Source organism: Bacillus rossius, chromosome 1 (genome assembly GCF_032445375.1).
Source record: "Bacillus rossius redtenbacheri isolate Brsri chromosome 1, Brsri_v3, whole genome shotgun sequence".
Classification (NCBI taxonomy): domain Eukaryota; kingdom Metazoa; phylum Arthropoda; class Insecta; order Phasmatodea; family Bacillidae; genus Bacillus; species Bacillus rossius.
In genome coordinates this window covers 272,298,490-272,310,077 of record NC_086330.1, presented here as the reverse complement: position 1 = coordinate 272,310,077, position 11,588 = coordinate 272,298,490, and positions in this window count along the sequence as shown.

The following is an 11,588-nucleotide window of genomic DNA, read 5'->3' as shown; positions in this document are numbered from 1 at the left end:
CCACGTTCATACAGAGTAAGGGTGGATTATGGCTATGATATAGAACGGAAAAGGAAACACCTCATTCTGGATAGTAACAAGACTCCGTTGGTGAGGTGGGGATATGAGGAAAGTAATATGAATCAAGTAGAAGGGGAACAAGATAGAGGGGTAGGGGCAGAGAGAAGAGAAAAGTAACCAAAGTGAATTTCGGGGATTTTGTGCCAGAGATCAAAGTATGCCTGTAACAAAAGGGTTTACGGTGACCCCCATGGACACCGAAACAGAGGTCCAACATAACGTAATAAGTGAAAACCAATTGTCTACTAGTGAAGCTCCAAAAGTTCATACGAGGTCAGGCAGAGTTGTTACAAGGCCTGGCTATCTAAAGAATTATGTGTAAACAAAAAAAAAACATGTATGTAAAGGATAAGATAAGGATGTGTAATTTTTTTTTGTTTTTTTTAGTTCTTTTATCAAAAAAAAGGGAGATGTTATGTATGTTATGTATCAGTCATCAGTTATGAATCAATTGAAATGTGGTGCCCTGCTTGTGTAATTGCAGTGGCTATAATGTCTTCGTCTGTAAGAAATGATGAATGTGTTTTCAATTGTTAATCACAAAAAAAAAGGGAGATGTTATGTATGTTATGTATGTCTTTGATATCATGTCTATGGAAGACACAGTGGTGGTCGATTTCCGGTAGACAATAAAGATGGCTGGATCTACAGGTGTGTGTGGTTAATTTACCAAGCCCTCAACATCAGACACAACATATATGTTATTGAAATATCTGAAGTGAACCATACATCTTGAACAAAAACAAAATTTAAAAAATATTCTGAGAACCAAAGGAAGAGACAGAAAAGTTGCGAAGCCATTTGTCTTTTTGGTGACACTAAAAACAATATTGTTGAAGACCATCCAAAATTTTAAATAATGAGGCACATTACAGTTATAATTAGTCAGCACTATGGTATTATTTTTAATTTCAGGTTTTAATCCAATGACACCAGGACTAATTTACATTAGGCCATTAATCATTGGAAAACATTAGATCTTAGGTGCTTCAAGAGAGTTTCTTACTGCCCTGAAGATTATACAAGTAACATGTGTGCATGAATGCCAAGAGAACTTTTCTCCTTGATGGTGAAAATTGAAAATGACAAGCAAAAAGATGTAAGAAAAATTCTTCCATCGACTGGCAACTGCACAGCACACTAGTTGCAGTCACCTGATCAGAGGATAGTTAAAAATTCTACAGTAAACTTTTGAAAATGTTTTTGACAGGTTGCTTATCATTATGTACAAAGTGCCCACCAACGACTATCAAGCTATTGGAATAATCACATGTGGTTGCAGAAAGTCCAAAAAGAAATGATTGCCAACTTATGAAGAAAGTTTGGCATTGTTAACTGTTATGCTAGCGAGTTCACTGCAACTATACCAAACCAGGATGCAACAAGCCAAAGCAAAAAGACTAATATTATAATTGCTAATGAAAATTCAGCACAAACAAAACAAATTAACAGAATTAAAATAATACAGAAGAATGGCAAGATGTATCAACCTCTAAAAATCTGATGGTGTAATTGATTCATGGACTAAGCTTCTGTTGATAGTGAAACAGTGACATCAGTTTTGAATGACAGTAAGTGACACCATTCCATCATAGTCATCAAAAACTCAATCTTATGATGATTCCAAGATTGGTAAGCCAACTCAAATACAAACAAAACACAGAGTTTATAAAAACTTAAATACATTTCAAAAATTGAAAATGTTCCAAAATAAACAAGGAAATCTTGGTACAACAGATCATTTTGTTCAACAGAGCATCATTCAAGCAAAAAAAAAATACTGGACTAACAAATATATTTTTTTATGAATTTAGCAGAAAATGAACATCAATTCAAGATATACAGTTAAACATATGCCATTGCTGTTTACGCTGTATAAGAAACCTCAATAACAGACAAGAAAGATAAAAATTCAAACACACAGAAAACAAGCCATACTCAGGCATCGTCAAAAAATTAAAAACAAAAACAGCCCAGAAAATTCTGTGGAAGTCAAAAAATTACTACAGCACAGGCAGACATAGTGGGATAACATTAATGAGACTAGCAAAAAGAACAGTTGAATAAAGACAAAAAGCAACTTTGGACAACATCACGACAGAATAACTCAATGATGATACTAAACAGATCAAATTGGACAACATGACACTACAGAGAATCACAGGCAAACTCAGCAATGTGACAAAAACAGATATTTAGGACACCACAATGATGAAGGAACAGACGAACACCGTAGGCTTCCTAAGACAACAGTTGTTCAAAAAAAAAAGAAATATGGACACCATGACAACAACAAAGATAAACACAGTAGGCTTCCTAAGACAACAGTTGCGACATTTTAGGAACTGAAGTCTCTTCCCATTCTCTGGCAGTTCTGACAATATTCATATTAGTAAAAATAACCCATGACAACCAATTTTAAAATCCTTTATCATTTGCTTTATAAATTTAAGTGTTTCAATTAAGAAATGCTGGTTCAATACTATTGTTGATATATATATATATATATATATATATATATATATATATATATATATATATATATATATATATATATGCTATAAAAAAAACGATGATACCAAAAATTACCTATGTGTATGATCAAATTGACATGAATATAACAACATTAATTTATGACTTAATGTAAGCAATCATTTATATTTTGTTTGAATTTAAAAAAATTCCCACATTTTATAGGTTCCACCAGCAAAGGTACAAGTTATTAAGATAAAACATCAATACGTGTGTGGATAGAAATCATTGTAAAGAATGCACAGCAATCCCGCATGAAATGGAAATTCCTTTTAATACATTACCTCACTTTTTCCAATTGGAACACTAACTTTAAAAAATGCTCTACAAAATAAAGAAGAATGAAGAAAATATACACCAATAAAAAGACATTAATAAGATACTGCTGGAGTGGCTCAAAATATTCTTACTGCTATTTTAGTTATTTTTTCAAGAACTCATAGAAGACTTCATTAGTTAAAGAGGGACCATTTCAAGACTAAATTTATATGTATACACGAGTTAATATGTTATTTTCTGTTAAATCCAGTTACACAAGTAATGGTTCAGTAAAATGTTCATAGCAATAAATATAAAACACCATTAAATTATCGACGATAACCCTGGGAATGTTCGAAAAACTTCAGTTGTTACTGTGCAATTATACATACATGATCATAAACATAAAATTCCTAAGCAAAAATACATAACACACACAACAGGCTATTCATATGGTCCAGTCAAATTAACCAAAATATTCATGATTACCCTAAATAATAATCTTTTAACTCTAATTGTCAAGCGGCAATTATAATGAAGTTCATTGGAGTTGCTTTCTGTTATGTTGCGGAGTGGAGATACCATCCGCTTATCCTTTTAGTCCTCCCCCCAGTCCAGCCCACATCTCCCCTTTCCACTCTTCATTGCCAGCTCGCCAGTCGCCACGCTAGTAGTATGAGCGGTCATAATAGTGTTCTTTTATCAAACTTAACAGTGAGTGATGAGTTCTACAGCCTGCAGAAAGACGGAATGATAATGGGCAAGGACGTTTCCCGAAGGTTAATCAATGTGGGCGATCTTGTAGCAACTTATCACCTTGACTGCTGTAAGCACTTTTTATCATCGTTTGTACTTGCTAGAAATAAGAGTGGACATCCAACAGAGAAGTTTGTAATGAGAGCCATGGAAGAAATCTAATGTTACTTGGAACAGAACAACAATTCTCAGGTCTCTTGAATTAATGGAGCAAATATCAGAGGGAAAACCAACACAAGAGACAGTTAAGTCCAACTGAAGGAGTTATATGGTGGAAGAATACTGATTTGCCATATGAAGACACGTAAAGCTGTCGTGTGTTTTCGTAATACTGGCCACAAGATACTAAACAATGAGTGTTACAAGTCAAAATTTAAAGATCAGGACCAAGGGAAGCTGTGAATCATTCTGACTGCAGTGGAGATAATTGGGCAAGATTTTCAGTCAAAGTTGTGCGACAAAAAATATTGTCCTCCCAACGTATTCCTTGATGAAGTTCAAAGTATTATTTATGAATTACTCAATGCATTCCTGTATCCACTGGCAACTGTAATAAGAGGAGAGAAAATAAAACAGCTGTAAAGAGAATAATATTGCCACACTCTATTATCTCAGCAATTCGGTCTAGAAGTTTCATCTCACCTTTGCTACATGGGCTTGCGTTATTTATCTACAGAAGATATGGATCAAGAAACTTAACTGATCTTCTTGCTAATTTATAATTCAGCAGTTCTTATTACGATACTACAATGCTGGAAATATCATGCCAAGCCACCCATACGTTACGGACATTTACTCAGAATATATTTTTCATTAAACCAGGAAGAGGAAATGTTGAAACCAAAATATTTTCTTCCCAACTTCTACAACTTTGTTCATTTTCATCTTCAATTCTTTTCTTCCAGTCTCCGTGGCTATGATAAAAAACTTTACAATATACAGGAAGAGTGAAATCTCATGTGTCAAGCTATCTGAACAGAAACCATTGATCAAAGAAATATTTGCCACCTTCTATAACTCAAAAGGTGCTCATAGCATCATAAAACATGCCGAGGAAAGGATGTTCCTAGCTGTGTACCACGCTCCATCTAGTCAGAACGATCTAAACCACCACCGCTGCTCCATTTTTTAAATTTTTCCACCACAAAGCTGAAACCTAATTTATTTGCCTTCATTTCCACCTACAAAACAGCATTCCTGCAGAGTCTACCTTCAAGTACAAGATTGACTGGGAAACAAACTTCCCACATTTAATGTCGGGATGGAGGCAAGGAGTCTGAGGTAGTATGGAACCCTCATAATATCTAAAGCTTCAGCCCCTGACAACCTTTTAAATTCAATTTTTTGCCACTGCACAACTTCTTGCGAGGGAAAATGTGGATGTCGGAAAGCCGGCATTAAATGCAGTCTCATTTGCAACAACTGCCAGGGTGGTTGTACTAATGATGCCTCTCCATATTTGGACCCAGAGGAAGATGAAGAAGACCACACTGATGATGACTGACGTTTGATTTGTATAAATGAACTGTGATAACTTTTTGTATTAGGCATTGTTTGTATGGTATTATCCATGATGTAATGCAGATTTTTTTATTAAAATGGGCCAAATTTAAAAAAAAAATTCTACTTTTTTCATGTTTAACCCTCTGAATCTACTAGTGCATTAACTTAATGGTAAATATGTATAAGAGCAATTTTGTAGACAATATTATGAACTTCAATTTGGTAAAATTACTTTCAATTCTAAACCTCACTGCTACCAATATACTAGCCAAAAACTGAAACAATGTACATTTAAAGGGCTCCCACACCTTCAGCTCACTCCCCACCCCCAGACTTTTAATATGATTATTGGGACAATTTTCAAAACTACGATACTCATTTTGTCTAATTTGGATCATTTAATAGGAGCATTTTATTTTTACCTAAATATAAATTCAATGAATTTCAAAGTCCAAAAGCAATTTCAGGACTATCCAATGCTGTGATATTACACTTAAGTGCTGGTAGAAAGAATGATTTTGCAAAAGATGGTAGAAGAAATAGCTTACATGTTTGGATCAAAAGACAAACAAAATAATTACCTGAAGACAGCAAATATAAAAGTCAATCCAGTACATAGTCCTTAGATTACCCGAGACTCATGCATGACCAGAACAAGGTAACACCTAAAGCAATTTTTTAAAATTATATTAGTAATTTTGTAACAAAGCTACAAACTACCAAAAAGATTGTTTTTTTTTTAGAATATTTATTAGTGTGAACCATTTTAAAAACATGAGTGTTTATTAACTATTTTTCTATGTTTTTAATTTTTATATTTTACTCTTTTAGTTTACTGCTTAAAAAGTCACATGCTCAAAATACTCTAAAAGAATGTTATAAGATGGTTCTTCTGTAGTTTGCTTTGGATATTGAGATTGTATGAGCTCAAACTTATGATTAGTGCCCGGAAGAATTCGCGATCGCGATAAACTCCCAAAATAACACAAATATCGACATTTATTTACATATACGCAATTTTCTTGTTTATCTTGCGATTCTTGCGAATTTGGATAAAAACAACAGTTTAATCACTCTTTTTCTTCGGCCTTTTCGTCTTTGTTTATGTACGTTCGGAAATTGATGTATCGATAGTATCGATATATCGCGTGTGTAACAGGTTTGAGCAAAGATATTAGAAAGCGGTTAGAGTACACTGCAACGATTGCCAACGTAACCACATTCACAATCGCGTTCGTTAAATGAACACCATTTTGTTTGTTGATCTCGTTTGCCTTCGATGTTTATTTATGCGTTTGCTTTGTCTTTTAAATGTAGATGGATGTACGGGCTATCTGAAGGCCACGATTGTAAAAAAAAAAGAGAATGTATCTTCTTTTGTTGACTACGAGACTTTTTTTGAGGTTAGTTAATGTCCGTGTGTATTCGTGTGAGAATTAATAGGCAGTAATATTGTTTTATGTTATTTTTTCGCTCTGAACATGCCAAAAAATGCCGTTTCTGCCAGGCAAAGGGCCGAAGAATTTAACAGCGATGGCATTTATTCGTCTGACGCGGTAACTCTCATGTGCAAATATTGTAACTGCAGAGTTACCCTTGAAAGGAAAGACTCTGTAATCAAGCATGTTAAAAGCAACAAGCATGCTAATGCTTTAAAAAATTATCTTAGTACGTCTTCAGATCGAAAGTTACAAACATCCGTTGTCGAAACTTTCAACAGTGTAAAACGGCGAAAAGTGGATGTTGAGTACATGGCTCTCAGGACAATGGAAGCACTTGCCAAAGCTAACATACCGTTAGAAAAATTAGAAGACCCTAATTTGAGGTCTTGGTTGAATGAGTTCATTGAAGGTAAGAAGTTTGTTTTATATTTTGTGAGTGATTTTTGTATGTTCAAAAAATTCAAATCATAATTTTTTTTTTCATATTTACTTTTTCATACTGTAAACATAAATTATTTCAAAGATTTTTATTGATTTCAGGTGGTGGTGATTTGCCAAGTGTGAAAACACTTAGGGAGAAATACACTCCAAAACTGTCAGAAAATCACTTCAACAATGTGAAAGAAATTGTTGGGGATAATGCCCTGTATATATTGTCAGATGAAACCACAGACAGATTGGGAACGTGCATGTTTGTGATTCTATTTCGGGTGTTTACCAAGACATTTGAAGTTCCCAAACTCGTAGTGGCATCTGTAAGTTTCTTGCAGAAGGCTGATACTACGACCTGTGCCCAAGTGATTACACAGTGTATCAACAAGTATGGCATTCAATACCACAACATCATGGGCTTCATTTCAGACTCTGCTAGGTATATGACGAAGTGTGTGACAAGTTTACAAGTGTCGTATGGTGAGCATGTAGAACACATTCAGTGCTAGGCTCACAAACTCTTTTTAGAAGGGAATGTGTTCAGTAGTGGTCTGAGTGAGGTTAACTGTGCAGTAGTTAATGTGAAGTCAGCTTTTCTAAACAATAGAAAACGAAAACACCAGTGTCTGAAGTACCTCGAAGAAGAAACATCTCAGACTGCCACACTTTTTCCAATGCCTGTAGTGACGCGGTGGAACTCCTGGTTCAAATTAGTATTTTATTTAGCAGAATACTTTCTTGACATTGTTGAATTTTTCAGGGGGGCTGAATATCAGTAGGTGAGCAATGCAGGTATCAAATACCTGACAGGATGCTAAGGTAATTTTGGCCCAATGTCTCTTGATCAAATGCCAAACACCAGACATTGTGAAAACACTGAAGAAACTTGAAGGAGGAAACTACCCCACAGCTCATTCTTTGTATAATGACGTGGAATGCATTCTAAACGATTTAGACTGCATTTCAAAGGGAGTATTCAGTTCTGATTTTGAAAGCACAACATCCAAGCTAAGCACAAGGGAAGAAGCACATGTCACACATGAGTGTCAGAAGACTGCAGCTCTGGCAATGAACAAACTACAGGGACTACTGAACAGTGACCCTTCTGCTGCAACATTCAAAGCCCTGAAGTTATTCACTCCAAAAGACATCATCCTCAACCAGAGTGAAAATATTATTCCTCTCTTGAAAACCATCCCAGAATTGAAGGAATTTGATAAACTGGACCTTTTTAGGGTACCAAGCACTGAAAGAAATAGTTGAAGAGACAAGCAAGATATAAAATCACCTCGATATTGTTAAAATGTTGATTGCTCTTAGCGTGAACTACCACCATTTTGCACTAGCTCTCCTGCAAGCTGTTTGGAGACCCACCAACAATGTAGACAGCGAGCGACTGTTAAGCCACTACAACCTTGTTGTAACAGACAGAAGAAATGGTCTTAAAGAGGCCACTGTTGAAATTTTTACCAGGCTGTCATTTGAAGACTGATTTGCAGCAGTTAGTTAAAATACTGTCTAGTTTAAACAATGAATACTTTCACAGTAGTTCTAGATGGTGTTATTTTGTGTATTGTTACTAATTTTTCAATTGATTTAAATTTTAAATGAAATTTCACAGGATAGTGTTATTTATTTTAAAATACTTTAATTAAGTATTTTTACATCTTTAAACTCGTAACCAGAATTCGGTAAGTTAATATCAATCATTTTACTTCAATAGTATTATTTCTATTGTAATTCACATTCAGATATGGTTTTGAACAGAGAAGTAAGGTACAGTATTAAATTTTAATGCTTTTATGTCAGTTTTTAACATAATAATAACTTCACTTTTTTGCCTCGAATTTGGGGGAAAATAACACCACTTTTGGGGAAAAATAAACTCCCTTTCTTCAGGGCCCTAATTATGATGGAGAGTGAAGTGTTTCAAAGTTGGCAGGAGGCAAATACGTACATGTATGTGTGTGAAAAGTTAAAGATTTGTCAAAATTACTTTATGTTGTAAAAGTTCAATCATACCTTGCGTAATACACGCTTGTGTAAGAAACAAGACAGCTGCAGATCTTGTTGTAGGAGTAAGGTAACTTACTCACTTTGGTAATACTGTTTGTTGGGTGGTGGTGGGAGGAGTGGGGGAATGCTGATATGTCCAGTTAAATTATTTGATAACCAAAAAAAAATGATAAGACCGGCAACAAGAACCACTGCATATTCAAAGATTACGGGCTGTGAACAAGACGAGCACAAGAGTTTGGAACGAGACAGTCACGTACCGTACCCTCAGTCCAGGAACAGTTTCTTGTGAATGTTTCACAAGCCGAAATGGCAACATCACAACTGCAGAAAACAATGACCCAGACATCCCTGGACAAACTTCACCAGCATGCTCACCACCAGGCCACTGCAAGAATCTTTGAATAGTTGATACCAGTTTTCGGCAGATTTTAAGTGACCTTAGCAAAATGGGGTTAAATTTATGCTGACAAGATTGTAGTCAGTATAGAAAACTGAAAAATTATCATCTTCAGAGTAGAATGTTATACCACAGCATGTGTGAAAAGCAACAAAACACAATAGCCAAATAAAATTAATTAACTTACAGGTGTCCTAAGCTATTGTTTCGAAACATGAATAGCCAACTTAGTATACAAACAGATGGAAAAATGAACAGTCAATTTGCTAACATGAGACCAAGTTGGACAGATAATTAAATAACAAGAGAAGCGAGGCAGACTGAAGTCAAATTTGATAAACAGAGTGAATGACTGACAATAGTACAAGAACACATTCGTAAGATTAAATAAAATAAAAAAATAAAAATTTTGTCACATAGCTATTGTGCGGAAAAATTGTCAACTAAATACATACGAAAACATCTTCTGATTGTGTATCATACTAAAATTAAAATTATTTGTACGTTTTTAAATATTCCAGGGTATAATTGTCACACTGTGTTAGAAAAATGGAAATTAACTTAAATTTTTTTTTAAAAAATTCATCGTGCAGCTCTTCGCTCGTTTTGTTGGAACAAAACGACCCAGAACTCACCACGAGGAGGTGGCTGCACATCGAGTTCCACCCTCACTCAACCCAACCAAACTTCCAAAGGATGTGTTGTTTGCATTATATTTTGAACTTATTAACAAAAATTAAAAAGATTCAGTAATACACTGTTACTTGTCTGATTTTTTTTTATTGTTCACACTTTAAACTCCAGCTTTTGGGAGTAATCAGGTATAATCAGTCTCTATAACAGCATAGTTCTGATGTAGACATTACTACATAGCTGCAAGTACACATACTTTAGGCCTCAGTAACAAGTGTGAAACATCTATCAATTGCCTGAGAGTGGCAGGAAAATGTTTTTTTGCCTCTGATAATCTTAGTGTCAGACTCAAAAGTGATTTAATATCATCTCATCCTTCATCTAGCATTGGGAGAAAATACAACACATTCCAGTCAAAAATTTCAGTTTCAGTGGTAGCTTCAAAGTTTATATTACATGGCACTGTGTTTCTAATACAGCACGTCCAGCGAAACCACAAACAGAATACCCTGACTTATTCCAGCCTTTTATAATTTTTGTGGTATTTTCATAGAAAAAAAAATAATTTTTGCACTGCTTCCTAACTTTGCCATTGTCAAAACATACTTACCGATCCTTCATTGTTGTGACAATGGCTTCACAAGCCAATAAGGTGTTTTATCGCATAATTGTCGCACATTTTATACTAAAATCAAGTTTGAAAAATAGGGGTGCGACGTTTATGTGAGAAAAGCATTTTTCGTTAGGTAAAGTTATTCATCAAAACAAAATTTATTCAAGGAAAGTACGTTCATTTAAAAAGTAGAGCATACAAAAGCATGACAAACAATTTAAATTAATAAGTGATGAAACAAAAACATTTTGTTCAACTTTAAATAGAAAAACCAAAACTGTGACGCGAACGTGAGTCAGAGCGCATAACTATCGTCGTAGTACACACCATGAGAAAGCGGTTATAACGTTTGAAAAGTCTTCAAAAAAATATTTACACATCAGACAACTTCGTATTTCTGTTAATTAAATAATTAAGCGGTAATATCCGAATGAATATTAGATTTCAACTTTAAAATACAGTGAAAGTCCATTGTAGCAAACACGGTCTATAACGTAAAGTCCACTATAACGATAATTGCCATCGGCACCGTCGGTTTTGCATATGCTGCGTAGGATAAAAATTTCAGAAATAACGAATGCAGCGTGGGCTCATTTTCGCTATAGCAATAGATTACACACCTGTAATTTTGCTCTAAAACAATGAGAAAACATCTACAATTTCCTTAAAAAATGAGAAACAGCTTCGCACAATTCCACGCGTCCGGCAAATGAAACAACGCGCATGATGTGGCCGTCTTGGCAACACCACACAAGGTGGGGCCTCGCGGCGACGAAAGCAAGTGTTGTTAACCCACTGCGACAGGGCCCCGCTGCGAGCATTACTTATTTAGAATCATGCCGACTGTAGCTCGTAAATGAGCATAACTCGTCTCACACTTGCATCATAAGCGTTGCGTATGGTGTAGTTTCAGTGTACAGCACTACGTGCATTGTTTTTTACG